The sequence below is a fragment of the Cygnus olor genome, chromosome 1, assembly GCF_009769625.2.
Source record: "Cygnus olor isolate bCygOlo1 chromosome 1, bCygOlo1.pri.v2, whole genome shotgun sequence".
In the NCBI taxonomy this organism is placed as follows: domain Eukaryota; kingdom Metazoa; phylum Chordata; class Aves; order Anseriformes; family Anatidae; genus Cygnus; species Cygnus olor.
In genome coordinates, this window is record NC_049169.1 from 135,249,908 (window position 1) to 135,265,851 (window position 15,944).

Here is a 15,944-nt window from a genome sequence, read left to right on the forward strand (position 1 = left end):
GGGCACCTGCCCCATTCAGCAGTGGGCCCACATTTTCCCCAGTCTTCCTTTTGCTACTGATACATTTGAAGAAGTCCTTCTTATTATCCTTGACATCTCTTGCCAGATTTATTTCCAAATGGGCTTTGGCCTTCCTTGTTGCATCTCTGCATATTTTGATAATGTCCCCAAGTGGCCTGGCCCCTTTTCCACATGCCATTCATTTCCTTCTGTTTGAGTGTTGCCAGGAGCTCCCTGCTCATCTATGCAGGGCTTCTGCCCCCTTTTTGTGCCTTCTTGCTCAAAGGAATATATCGATCTTGAGCTTGGAGGAAGACATACTTGAATACTGACCAGCTCTCCTGGACCCCAGTTCCTTCTAGGGCCCTAACCCATGGGATTCCTCCAAGCAGGTCCCTAAAGAGGCCAAAGTTTGCTCTCCTGAAGTTCAGGGTTGTGATCCTACTTTTTGCCCTGCTTCCTCCTTGCAAGATCCTGAACTCCACCATCTCATGGTCACTGCAGCCAAACTGCCCCCAACCTTCACATCTCCAACCAGCCCTTCTTTGTTTGTTAATACAAGATCCAGCAACACACCTCTCCTTGACCACCCATGTCAAAAACTTAGCATCAATACTCTGAAGAAACCTCTTGGACTGTTTGTGCCTAGCTGTGTGGTCTTTCCAGCAGATATCAGGGTAGTTCCAGTTCGCCTCGAGAAGCAAGGCCTGTGACTGTGAGGCTACTTCCAAATGTCTGTAGAATGCTTCACCTACTTTCTCTTCCTGATCAGGTGGCCTGTAGTAAACACCCACAAGTATCAGCCATGGGGCCTGTCCTCTAATCCTTACCCATAAGCTCTCAAATTGCTCTTCATCCATCCCTAGGTAGAGCTTGATGCATTCCAGATGCTCTCTCACATAAAGAGAAACTGCACCACCTCGCCTTCCTGGCCCATCCTTCCCAAAAAGCACATAGCCTTCCATGGCAGCATTCCATGAGCTATCCCATGTTTCTGTAATTGCAATGAGATCATAGCCTTGCAACCGCGCACACATCTCCAGTTCTTCCTGTTTATTTCCCGTGCTACGTGCATTGCCATACAAGCATTTCAGGGAGGTGATTGAGCATACAGGTTTCTCAGGAGGGGTGCAAGAGGATCCTCCATAGTCGTGTCCTGCACTCACTTCCCCAGCTGCATGCACTCGCTGGAGGCATCTTGACTAGCTGCTTTTTGCTGTCTACCCCATCCCTGTAACTCTCCCCTTCCCCAACCTTTCTTAGTTTAAAGCCCTCCTTACCAGGTTGGCCATTCCATTAGCAAAGACACGTGCACCTCTTAGTGAGGTGGATCCCGCCTTTCCCCATCAGTTCTTGATCTTCAAATAGGGCTCCATGGTCATAGAAACCAAAACTTTGTTGCCAACACAGCAGCACAGCCAGTCATTAACTTGGAATATCTGCCTCTTCCTCCTCTTCCCATCCTCCCCCTTCACTGGAAGTACTGAGGAAAATATGACCTGGACTCACAGCCCCTTGACAACCATGCTCAGAGCTCTGAAGTCCTGTTTGATTGTTTCTAATTTACCCTTGATGTCATTAGCACCCACATGGAAAAGCAGCAGAGGGTAATAGTCTGACTCATGGACAAGCTTTGGCACTCTTTCCATGACATTTGCTATCCAAGCCTGTGGTGGGCAACAAACATCTCTAGACAAGAGGTGGTGCCTGCAGCAGGGAGTCACCCACAACAATCACCCACTGCTTTTTCCAAGTATTCCCACAAGGAACGGGGTTTGTTGGACCAGTTGTGTCCTTTGAACTCTTGCTCAGCTCTTCCTCAGCCCAGAGAGCACTGAATCTTTTCCTCAATTGCAAGGTTTCAGGAGGAGTAAGAGCCTTTCTTCTCCTATGAGAAATGACCAGCATCCAGCCCTCCTCTGTAGTGTTATGATGTACTGTTTCATGCAGCACAGAGCCCTCCAGACAACTCTACTGCTGTAAGTGGTTGGGACTGCTGGAGCTGTATGGTCTCCATGAACACCCTGTCTATGTCTTGCTCATCTACTCAGATGCTTTGCAATCTGTTGGCTTCCTCTTGTAAATCTGTTACCTGATGGCACAACTCGTGGACAACAGCACACCTTCTACAGAAGAGATGATTGTCAGTACACACCTCCCAGAGAGGTCCCAAGCACTCCCTTCAGCCTGAGACCTGAAGAGATGCATCTGCTGTCAGAGGCTCTGTCTGGGTTGACACTTCCAACATAGCTGATGAAGTGACTTCAGCAGCTATTGGGGAATAAACTCTGCAGTGTGTCATGACCATATCTGAGGAAGCATACACTTCAAGGATTGGAAACAAAGGTGCCCTCTGGTGCCCTTTTGTGCAAACTGCTGTGCAGACTGCTGTGCAAGCTGCTGCATAAACTGCTGCATCTGTTTCTTACCTCTGTTAGCTGTTTCCTTGGCCTATGCAGATCTGGCTGTGGGGTTAAGGCATACTTGGTGGCTCTTGCTCAGCCTGTGGAATGGCCCTCCCTCAAGGGGCGCCCTCCCTGTGCCCTCCTGCACTAAATGCTGCACCGACTGCTGCATAATGCCTTGTTTCCTCCTCTCTGTCAGCTGTGTTTCTGGTTGCTCAAGCTCTCTAGGGGCTGCTTATGGAGGAGTGGGGGGTGAACTCCATTATTGCTGGCCCTGCCCACACCCCGTCAGACTCTAACGCCAGCTGCAGGACCCTGGTGGGTCTCTGTACACTCTGGGAGCTTTCCTGGCTCAGGAACCCCCACTGTACCCTGTGATCCCCCATGATGTGTCCTCGTGAGTCAGGTGCCTAACCCCTGGCACAGGAGAAACAAAATTCAGCCAATAGGAGATGAACTATTTTGTATCATTAATCAGTACTTTACCATGGTGACTGCTGTGCTAGTCCTGCTAAAGAAGTAATTATTGAACAGAGAAAATTTAGGCTCACAAGAGAAAATGCAGTCAAGGCATAAGGCACAGGTTTATTTTTCAATGAATGATTGCCATTAATTACAAGAGGGTAGTTAAATCTTGCTTTCTGAAGTGTCACACTACATGCAAGGACAAGCGTCCACCTATGCCTTTGTGTTTCTTATTCAGATGTATACAGGAGCAGGCTCTTTTACTGAGTTAAATACGGATACAAGAATTAAAGATTTAAGATGAAGCCTGTCAGTGTTACTCAGACAACACCTCCTTTGGGACAACATCTCTTCTCAGCATGCACTTATGGAAATTGAATTGAATTTTTTAATATTATGATGAACATCTATACAAAAGGCTTTTTTTTTTCTTTTTCTTTTTCTAAAAAGAGTCTTAGGTTTTATCCAAAATCATTTAATGAAGTAGTAGTATGAATTATTCTGAGAATTGCTATTTAGTATTATCCTAAAATCTGTGAACATATTCAATCAACATACTTTCTTTATTTAAGGTACTACAGAGTAAGCTAATGAATTATACTGTACATTTTAATTTATGATGCTTATTTACAGAGACAGAGGTTATATCCACTGAACAGTTAGTAAAATTATTGTTCATTACTGAACAATATGTCAGCATATAGAACTGAATTACTTTTTGACATATATGTAAAATGGATAAAATAATGAATAATAATGAATAAAATATCCTTCATTGTTCATTACATGTGGGATTTATTCTATCTAACTTTATTTATCTTTATATGTTCTTAAATATTTAGTCTAAGCCTAGACTTCTCTATAGTTAAAGGAAATATGCCTCTGGAGACTGATCCATCCCAAGTGTCCTAAGATAGGATGAAGTCTCTTCTGGAGATGCCTTTGCCTTTCCATTGACAGCAACAGGAACTGTGGGACCAGGACCACAGCAGAAGCTGTCTTCAGTTAAATACTTGTGTCCTTTTGATTGATAGAGTAAATCAATTCTACATTTAGTGTCTGAACTATCACAACAGAAATAGCTATTTAAGCTGGTATAAATTTTTTATTAGTACCCATATGGGCATTCATTGCTGAGTAATATTGAAGGTGGACTATAATCATGACTGTAGTATTTCTGTGAAATATATATGGCACAGCTGACAAAGGTTTTCTAGGGTTTTATCACTGTCAGGAGGACTTCTGTCTGTTATCACACAATCTGAGCAGAAGCAAAACTTTAAAACAGGCACTGACCAGAGACAAACTACTAACAATTAGGTGGGCTTGGGAAGCACTGGTGAACTGTCTCTGCTTTTATAATTGTTTTTCTTTTTTTTTTTTCTCTTTATTTTCTTTTATATTTTTTATGGCTTCCCTTCAGGCATTCAAGTGTATGTTCTGCCACATGGAAAGTGCTTAGGCAGTAGTTCTTGACTCCCTTGATTTGAGGCACGTGGCTACTCTCTGGCTGCATTCTTGCCAAGTTTTAAGACTGGCACAGTGTCTATTTTGAGCAAGGCAGTCCAAGCAGCAAATGTGTACTATGGCTGCTTGCATCATACGAATCAGGAAAGAGCTGTGGGGAAAAAAAAAAGGGGGGGGGGGGGGGTATGACGACGATGACATCTTCTTTGTGACACTGGCTAGAAATAGAAATTACAACAGTCAAGCACTCATGATGATATGATAGCGAGGAACTCTTGTTTTCTGCTGCTGAAGCAACTTTGACGAAGAAGTGGAGAGTAACGGAAACAGAGATGTATCCAAAGAAACCTGTTCTGGTTTGCCAGCAGCATGGCATGACAATTCTATGAGAAAGTCTCAGGTCTTATATCTCTTAGTAAGAGAAGTCTCCTTTCTCTTTTCCTCTCCCTTCTCATTCACAGCCACCAGTACTCACACAGCCATCTTCCTGAGGACAACTACCCAGATGACCTTCAGAGTGTATCAAGGTTATGTACCACGGGGTACGTAACAAAACACGGGACAAAGGAGAGGAAGCTGGGTATGGTACAGTATAACGTATTACAGTTGGAAACATTGTGTTGTCAGAAAAAATCATTGATCCTAAGCTTTTCTGATTCAGTAGCAAGCTGTATTTCTTAAAAATATGCCCATGTATATACATGAGCTGTCTCAAATCTGCACTATTAAAGTATTCCTTTAATGCATAATTTAATATTACTCACTGTGTACCAATGTCTCAAATAATGTAATTACTAGAATGGAAAAACAAATAAAAGATCAGGAAGGAGAAACAAAATCATTTTTACAGGGCTAAGGGGAGAAATGGAGCCAAATGAAACACGTGCCATAAATAGGAAGAAAATTGAGAAAGAGGGAGGATGATTAATGGAAAGTCACAAAATATCTACAAGTAGAACTGTATTTAAAAACAACAAACAAACAAACAAACAAAAAAAGGCTTGCATGTGACAACAGAAATTATGAACTAGGGGTGGTAGTGTGAGTTAGAAACTGGAAATGCTTGCAAGGTCCTCAATAAGTTCCTCCATAATTAATCAGTGAATCTGTTTAGGTTGAGAGCAAAATAAAGGATACAGAGAACACCTAATGAAAGACAAATACAGGGATTGTTATGGTCCAAGTAAAGAGAAGTATGCAATGTTCTTAAACAGATCTCCTGACATGGAGAACAAAATGAAAGAATATAAAATAAAAGGAATAAGGAACTAAGTGTTCAAATCTCATTCTTTGTGGAAGCAAAATGGAGGAATCATTCAGGGAATCTTTAAAACAGAAAGGGGTGGGGTACTCGTGAAAATGACTGTGTTAAAGATGTGAAAAATAAATTGTAGAAATGCAAGATCTATGGCTGAATAAAATGGCTCAGCCACCTTAGCAGTTGGACTTGATGATCCTTGTGGGTCTCTTCCAACTCAGAATATTCTACAATTCACCTTTTAGATAGTAATATACTGCAGCATATAATATTTTAGGGCATTCTGCTTTTCTAACTTTAGCATCATTTCACATCAGTTATTAGAATTAGCAGTAAGATGCCTTGGTGAGCCATTGTTTTCTGCAATAGCTGCCAATGAAACAGCACTTGCTGTCACAGGTGGAAATGATATGCACTTCAATCAGAAGAGAGAGAAGCATCAATATGATTTATTGATATAAAGTAATAAATTAACAAAGCTTATGTGACTTAATAAAGATTTGATGATGGTAAGGTACACCTGATTATAATTGGAAGATACACTTAATTACACATTATATAAAAGATACTATATACTCCTCAAAGACACTAAATGAAAGACATTATATACGACATAGAGGCTACATGTCTGGGTTAGGCAGCTCAAGAAGACCCTTCCATTGAATCATAAGGTTCAAAGTGGACCCCCTTGCTTTCTAAAGTCCTTGAGCCGAAAAACTGAAGAGCCTAGGTGTGGCTGAATCCAGTCCTAGTCCCAGACTTGTTCAATGGTTTATGTCTAAAAGATTACATGCATCATGTGAAACCTGTATGCTAGTTAGCAAAGATTATAAAGTGAGATCACAAAGCACCATTACAGAATGTTAACATACTGTTATTTCCTGATCTTCTTACCAACTATCTGTAGCAATAAGGGTCCTCTCACTCTTCAGAAGTAATCTTGAGAGGTGACCCTGCCCAAGGGGAAGTCCTGGTGTGCAGCCCACTGTCATGTCAGGAGAGCTCAAAGGGTTCTTGGGCTGCTCACTGTTTATGAGATAAGATGATTGACTTATGGTCATACTTTCATGCAGATGTTAGTTTTGTCCAAGTGTGTCTTGAGACAGACTTTCTGCCAAATTTGGCCAGGGGACGGGTGGGTGTCCTTTCTCAAATTAGCCCTCAGCTATTCATCATCTTGTTTCCCCAAATCCATTTTGAGTTGGATACAGCCATTGTGACTGGAGCACCCATCATGCTGTTATTGATGGTTATCTGTTTAAGCAGGATGAAAGCATCACAACCCCAACTGATGGTATCCTGCCATCCTGCTTAAGCAGGGGAGGATGAGACTACAACATTACAATTTCCCAAGGTTTGGCACATTCACTTTGCATCATGACAGAAAGCCACAATGATGTTTAGCCTACTAGAAACATTAGAATCCTACACAAACTAAAGAAAGGAAACAACAACAACAAAGAATAAAAATAATTTATTTAGAAATATATAAGACAAATAAATATAAACTGAGGTAAAACTTAACATACAACTCAATTGGAAATGATGCCATGTGTTTAGAAGGGAAAAAAAAAAAAAAAAAAAAGAAGACAGCAAATGAATTGAATAATAACAATAATAATAATAAAAGGCTAAGAAAGTTAATGACACCAAAAAGGGGACAGAGAAAGAACCTAATAAGATTATATTAGCACAGCCATGTATTCTGTTCTGTTGAAGATTTTTATTTGCTTATCAGGAAATGGAAATCCAAAAGGCTTTTGTGAGCAAATGTTTTAATAGCAGATAAGTAGTAAATCACTGCTATTATAGATTCACGGAGTTTTAAAAATATGGAAAGTGTTGCCAGTAAAAGTATTAAACTGTCAAGAGGTTTTATTTACATGTACTCCCTACTTATTACAGGGCTAAGGACCAATCCTCTTAAAGGTAACATTTCTGCATCCTCCTTCCAACAGTCCAATCAAGGAATATGAACAGAATCATATCAAGCTCAACCTCAGAAGGTAATTAGAACCCAGATTCAAGGCACCATGTCTCTTGTGTCTTCTTGCTCCAGCAGGAGTGAATACAATAGAATTAAAAGTCACAGAATCACAGAATGGTTGAGGTTGGAAGAGACCTCTGGAAATCACCTGGTCTAACTCCCCTACTCAACCAGGGCATCATCGTTTTGTGTGGGACAGAGTTTATTTTCTTCATTGAGCCTAACACTATGTTGTGTTTTGGACTTTTGATGAAAATACTGGTGATAACACATTTTAGTTGTTCCAGAGCAGTGCTTGCACAAAAACAAGGACTGTTTTTGCTTATGCTGCCCTGCCAGTGAGGAGACTGGAGGTGCACGAGAAGCTGGGAGGAGACACAGCCAGGACAGCTGACCCAGACTTGCCAAAGAGATATTCCATTCCATATAACATCATGGCCAGTGACAAAAGTTGGAGTAAAGAGGGAAGGAGGGGATTTTCGGAGTCATAGTATTTGTCTTCCCAATAAACTGTTACATGTAATGAGCCCTGCTTTCCTGTAAGTATCTGAACACCAGCCTGCCAATAGGAAGTAGTGAATGAATTCCTTGTTTGGTTTTGCTTACACACATGGCTTTTGCTTTGCCTAGTAAACTGTATTTCAACCCATCAGTTCTCACACTTTTACTTTTCTGATTCTCCCCACCTTCCCACCTAGGGAGGGTGAGCGAGCAGCTCTGTGGTGCTGAGCTGCCTGCTGGAGCTAAACCACAATATAGGGACACCTACAGTAGTTTGCTCTAGACCAGGTCCAGGTGGCTTTTGAAGCTGCCCAAGGAGGGAAGCTCTACAACCTCTCTGAGCTACCTGTACCATTGCTCAGTGCACAATAAAGAAAAACCTCTTGATGTTCAGGCAAAACCTTCCTTAACCTCTTGGTGACAGTCCTCTTAATAAAGCTCAGTTTGCAATTAGCTTTCTTTGGCAAGGGCACATTGCTTTCTCATGTTCAACTTAATGTCCGCCAGGGCCCCTGGATCTTTTTCTGCCAAGCTGTTTTCCAGCTGGGTGGCACTAGCTTGGTTCCTGGGATTGTTTCTCTTGAGGTGTGGGACTTTGCATTTGTCATTGTTGACCTTCTTGAAGTGCCTGTCAGCCCATTTCTCCAACCTGTCCTGGTCCCTGTGGATGGCAGCATGATCCCCTGGCATATTAACCACTTCTCCCAGTTCTGTGTCACTTGCAAAGTCACTGTTGCTCACAAGCTCTTAAATTGTCTGCCACCATTAGCTCACTCAGATCAACTGTGAATGCAACACTGGCAGCTATGAAGATGGCTTGGCAGCTGTGATTTTCATGTAAATGGAACAAATAAATTTAGAGGTGGTCGTATGAGAATGATATGAGAAACAAATGTGTTCCTTTAGTTATTCAAGTTCATGAAAATAAAGTAAATGATTTTTTTTGTGTCTTCCCCAAATATTATGTTAAACATTCATACTATTTATTTATTTATTTATTCATATTGCACTCCTTTCTTATGTTTCTTCATGTATTTTCCCCCCATATTCATAGATTAGCAATGTTTTTCTCTCTCTTTTCCTAATGCAGCTTTGTTACTTGAAGGCTTTCTGTGGTAAATGCCTGAATAATGAATTTCTGGAGATTTCTCCCATTGTGTAACTCATATCAGCAGATTTTTTATTGTCTCCTCTCAGAAAAAAAATCAAACCCACAGCTTCTGCACATCAGTTTTGAAAGAGGATTCACTCTCTCTGTGCCTGCAGGTTGGAGTTGTAATTCAGATTCAGTTTGACAAATGTGTCAGAAAACATGTTTTATTAGTACATAAAGCATACTGGTAAGCCTTAATGCAAACTGTTATTCTATTATTCAGCATGTCAGGAATATACTTGATCATAGGTTTCTGGTTTGAGAAAAGAGTAAACACTAAAAATTAATCTTGTTCAATGGGGCCTTTTTTTTCTTTTTTCTTTCTTTTCTTTTTTATCTCAGAAAAAATATTAACACTAAAATAGATAATATTTAATTTGTAAAAAGAATCTATCTAGTTTATTTATAAGAGGGGTCATAACACAGATTAATGAAGGACAAGTCCTTTAAAGAGGTACATAAGGAAACAAATAAACAAACAAATAAAAGCACAAAGCAGTCAAGAATATGAAATCAGAAATAGGATAAAGATTTCCTTTAAAGATTTTCTTATAACTCCATTCCTGTATTCAGCACAATGAGACCTGATATCAATCATTCCCAAAGCAAGATAATGCAGAAGAGCATGACATTTAAAGATATATACTTGAAAAAAACAGCATGCAAATGCAAACCTCAACCCCCCCAGAGTGCCATTACATGTGGCTTTTTTTTTTTTTCCTCCACTAGCTTAGACACCTACATAACAAACATTATTACAAGGTAACTTTTCATTTCATACTTTTTCTTAAATAAAGAACATATTATGTGCTCCTGTAGTGGGTTTACGAGGCAATGGTTTGGTAGCGGGGGCCATAGGAGTGGCTTCTGTGAGAAGAATCTAGAAGCTGCCCCATGGTAGATAAGGGCCCCGCTCCTGATCAGAGCTGAGCCAATAAGCGATGTTGTTTGTACCTCTGTGAGAGCATATTTTAGAATGGAAAAACAAACAAACAAACAAAGAAACAAACAAAACAAAAGAAAAAAAATGCTGCCACACAGCAGCTGGGAGAGTGAGAGTGAGAAACAGCCTTGCAGGCACCAAGGTCAGTGAAGAAGGAGGAGGAGAGGTGCTCCAGGCACTGGAGCAGAAGTCCCCTGCAGCCTGTGGTGAGGACCATGGTGAAGCAGGCTGTCCCACTACAGCCCATGAACTACCACAGTGGAGCAAGGTTCCATGCTGCAGCCCGTGGAGGAGCCCCTGGTGGAGCAGGTGGACCTGCACTGACAGAAGCTGCAGCCTGTGGAGGACTCCCACCGGAGCAGATTCCGGGCCAGAGCTGTAGCTCATGAAGAGCAGCCCATGCAGGAGCAGGTGACCTGTCAGGAGCTGCTGCCCGTGGGGGACCCATGCTGGAGCAGTTTGCTCCTGACAGATGGGCCCCGTGGTACGGACCCCTATCTGGAGCAGTTCTTGAAGAGCTGCTGCCTGTGAGAAGCCCCCACAGGCTCAGTTTGGGAAGGACAGCATCCCATGGGAGGGACCCCACGTGGAGCAGGGGCAGAGAGTGACCGAGAAGGAACGACAGAGACAAAGCGTTAGGGACTGACCACAGCCCCCATTCCCCCATTCCCCCATTCCCCTGCGCCGCTCGGGGGGAGGAGGTGGAAGAGGGCGAATGGGGGGAATGTGCTTTTGGTTTCTTTCCTTTGTTTCTCACTTCTCTAGCTTGTTAGTAATAGGCAATAAATCTTACTGTCTCCCTACTCTGAGTCTGTTTTGCCAATCACAATGATTGTTGAGTGATCTCCCCGTTCTTATCTCAACCCTTGAGCCTTTGCACCGTATTTTTCCCTTTATCCCTTTTCCTTTGATGTGGGGAAGTGAGATAGCGGTTGTGGTGGAGCTTGGCCACCCACCCCAGTAAAACCACCACAGCTCCTATCAGCCCAGTGCCCATAAGGTGCTGGTCCTGATAGATAGTGTAGGCCATGCCAGCACGTTTAGCTCTTCATTCTGGGATACATGAGCTTGATTAAAACTGAGAATCTTGACTGGCAGCATGGTAGCACAGACCCCAGCATGTTAATTTAACTGCCCAAGAGGATGCACAAATTATTGGCAAGTTTTGTAACCTGTTCTGTAGTCTGTGCAGCTGTGGCTACATAGCAAACATTAGTTATGTTAATGATTGCTACAGTGATAAAAGATCAAATACAACCTACTTGGTATAGTTAAGCAGAATTTAGGATTAAAAGCATCATCTTTTTCCTCAAAGACATAGCTGGATCTTTTACAAAATCTATGTTTTAAAATGTTAGTGTACCTCTCCACATGTCTTGCAAAGTTTATAAGAAATTGCTAAATTGCTTTTCATATATTTCAAATGATGAACCTCAGGGGAAAATAAATAAATAAATAAATAAAGTGATGATTTAAAAGTAAACTTAATTGATCTGTTTTTCTTTTTGATTGCATTTTGGATCAAAAATGATGGCTTGTTTACAAGTATCATAGACTTCAATCTGTCTAAAACATTCAATCTGTCTAAAAATATCATCATGATTAAAGGTCATCGAAGTATTTAAATTGGAGGATGATAAATATGCTAAAAAAGATAAACAGTCAAACACTAAAAGTGTTTTGTAAAGAAAGTATTTGTCTAACAGTTGTTCTCTGGAACTTTCTTGACTCTAAAGTACTTATTACTGTCCCTTCCCTTCCCCCTTTTTTTTTCTTCTCTCAAAGCTCTTTGTCACATTTATAGTTGTGCATCATATATAATGACACTTTCTTCTCCTGGAGAGTGGATTTATCTAGAGACACTTGTTCCAGTGATCTACAGTGTGATCAACACTTGCTGTAAAGTGGCAGTCACAATGCCTGCTGAGAGGATGGCCACAGCTGTGAGGAGGACCTCTCTGCTGATGCAGATAACATCCTTTCCCTGTGCAACCAGCTTACCTATATAAACAATGAAATGAGAAATACAGCTATGTATAATATCCTACCAATAAATTAGACTATCACCTCTAATTGAAAGATCATTTGCCATGAAACTAGAATGTCGTTCTGCTTTTATTTTTTTTTTCCCCCTCCCCCAATACTTCACTAAGTCAAAGTAGGGAAAGAGATGTTTGCATAAAGCCAAGGGCTTGAAAGAGGGAGGACTGGAAGAGTGGAGACGGTCAGTATCAAAAAACTGTCAATGCCTCAACAGCTTTTGGTAATTTTCTGTTTGTTTAACATCCATCCAAAGTAAACAGCATTGTTATACCTAAAGCACTGACTTGGAACTCAGAACTTCATATCCAGTTCCTGTCTCTGACCATGTCTCTCTACCCAGCTGATTAGGAGGTTTGCATCAAGTTTTTATTTTACTTTATTTTGGTTGTGTCTTTGCTGGTTTTGTTTTGTTTTATTTTATTTTATTTTATTTTATTTTATTTTATTTATTTTATTTTATTTTATTTCATTTTATTTTATTTTATTTTGTTTTATGTTTTTCTGCTTGTTAGTTTGCTTGTTTCTTTAGTGGGTTGGTTATTTTAAAAAATGGAATGAAAACTTCATGAAAATGCAATTGTTTGAGCAAACTTCTTAGGAGAAAATTTAAGAATTCTGAGAGTAACTGGTGTCTCTTTCTCAAGGGCACTGGAGAACTTGTCAGTTTCAAAGTCAGTGGTTGCAAGACAGCACCAATATTTGAAAGTCCACAGCTTTAGGGGTGGTATATGGAGGAGGTGTTGCAAGGAAGTATGATGTATGGAGGTGTTGCTGCAGGGAAGATGTCCCTCCAAAGTTGGATAGGAGAAGCCCCAGAAACATGGCTGGGTCTGAGATGGGTCACAGCTCTGCAGTGGCTCACTAGGAGCTACAAATGGGAGCTGCCATTTGACATCAGAGCTACACAATCCCACCTTGGGCCATTCTGAAAACATTAGAACTTCCTTGTTCCTATCCTGGGGGGCCAGCTGGACATCGCTCATGTGTGACTCTCAGAGCTGCTTAGTCCTAACTTCCTGACAAACCACTCTTCTTCCAGAGTGAAAATGCAAACATGCATGAAACTTATACATACAAGTGTGTATAAATATATTCAGTTAAAAAAATTAAATGCAGTTCTTAGAATTTTAAGATTTCCTAAAAGATCTGAAACAAGGTATCTCATCATCCCTGGGACTTCATCAAGTCATCATTTCATTTATGAAGAAATGCTTTCTTATGATAATGATTTCATTTTCTCATTCTTGGTCTGTCCATGTATTTTGATTATGAATTTCTTGCTTCAGGTATGAACTCTTCCTTTGAGTACTCTTCCTAGCTCCTGGAGAGCTATTTACACCTGGAAACCTTAAAATGTTATGTTTTAAGTAAAGGAGATTTGGTGTATCAAATAAGAAACTTTGCCTAATCAATTATTTTTTTCTTAAAATTAAAAGTTTTAAGAGGTCTTCATAAGTATATATTTGTTGTATGAAAATGCCCTTTCCATAGTTCACTGAAGTGCAAAGCAACTGCAGCATATTTAGTCAAATATTTTCCTATTTTAAAAAGTAATATTCAAGCAGAAAAGAGTTAATCTTTTGATTTATGAAAGAAATAAAGTAATTTGTTTCAGGTCATGTAGTCTCTACTGAGAGTCTAATGCACCCACAAATTCTCCTATTCAGAAAACAACCAAATGTAACAAATAGTGAATCTAGTATTGGGTTGAAATAAATTTTCATTAGGAAAGATGAGGGTAACTAGCAGTTGAGTTCCAAAATGAAATGATTTACCTTGAATATCCTTCAAAGGCAATCCTAAGGAACTAAGGATTTAATAAGAAGTTATTAGATTAAGCTTTCTCTGAAAACAGCTATTGAATTACTTGGGACTCTGATTGTAATCATCTGTTAAAAAGACATGTCAAGGGAATCAGCTTCCTCCAAGAAATGTAAGACCAGAGGCAGACTTGCTGTATAGGAAGGAGGCAGACTATAATACTGCAGAGATGAAATAATTTTTGTGAAGAAAGAAAGAAGCTGTCATTTTCTGTGTTTGTAAAACTGGTTACAATACCTTCAGTATGTGAGCTATCGATTTTCTTTGTTTGGGTCTATGCTTTTCAAGGGGATTTTCTACTGTTTTTATCTATTTTTGTGTTTTATTATGACTCTGTTGAAAATAAGGGAAGCATATGCTTGAACAATATAATGCACCTTATCTTAGAGATGAGCATGGAACTTCTGCTACAAGTTCACACAATGCAAGAATTAGTACTTGAGTACTTTAAAAAAAAACACAAACAAACACTTTTTTTTAAGAAGTCAACATGGATGATCCCCTTAGGTTCTAACAGATTTCTTGAATAAACACTTGTCTTTTGATTAAAATTGCTAGAATTTAGTAAAAATGAAGGACAGTCTGAATTCAGTTTGCTAGTCTGACTCAAAGGATATAATCACATAATTCTGCTCTGAGTAAGGAACAAGGGAGATACATTTCTTAAACTACTTGTTTGGGAACAGACCATATAATGTCCGTCCATTCTTTCTTGTCCCTATGGACAAGAAAGCTGTAGTCCGTACTGATTACAATCATAGAGGGCTAAATGATAAAACTAGCATTTGTGTTGTTACCGTTCTGTTATTTTATTAATGAGATAACTGAAGGAACCAGAAAAAATATTTTTTAAAAATTTGTATTACAAAGTACCTTTTTAATGCAATGGAAAATTGAGACACCAGAGGTTTTGTTTCAAAAATGAAGCTCTCATTCTTCAGATAAATCCTATGAAAATTGAATATTTGAAAAGAGAAATAAAAGGAAAGAAGGGAGAAACAAAACTTTCTTCTGTCAGAGTTAGTTAGGTGCTGAAATTAATTTCCTGGGCGTTTTATGGACTTTGCATTAAAGAAATATTAATATTAATATTAATATTAATATTAATATTAATAATAATAATAATAATAACAATAATAATAAATAAAACTTCAAATGTGCAACTCACCTTTCCCAGGGATAGCTCATCACCTCTGTTTTCTATTATTCTGGGACAATTGAATGGAAAATATGGATTCTGCCAACAAGATATGCTTAAATGCGTGTCAGGATCAGATATATCTAAAATTAAATTAATACTGAGATTTAATAAAAAAAAACAAAACAGTTTTCTAAAATCTCAGTGATGAATACATTCTGTTTTCTATCAGTCTGGCTACAATTTATAGCTTCCCTTATTAAGACAATTTTTTCACAAAGAGTTGATTTAAGGCTATGAGCTTCCTCAGAAGAGCTGGTAGCTTGACAGGAATATACAGGAAATCTGATGGGATGAAAGTGTCTCCTTTCTAGAGCCACTTCAATATTTTCTCTTCATGGAAACTAAGATGCATGGGGTGAAAAATCCACCTCAAAATCCAGCTGCCAAAACCGTAGAATGACAGAAGAAAGAACTTGCTAGGCTTTGACAACTAATAACTTATTTGAAAGTAAGTATCAAACACATGGGGAAAAAAATCTATCGAAGAACACACAAGATCTTTAGTGTCCTGTCCTATTTCATGTCTCACAACTTAAAATATCATGAGTCAGTGACAGAAAAATGTCCATTGTCAAAAGCAAAAATCACTGCATATGTTCTCTAGGATACATCAAGGTCTTATATCTAAATAATTCATAATTATGGTTTATGTTGACATTGCCCTGCCGGCACAGATTAGTTTGTTCACTAGTATGATGAT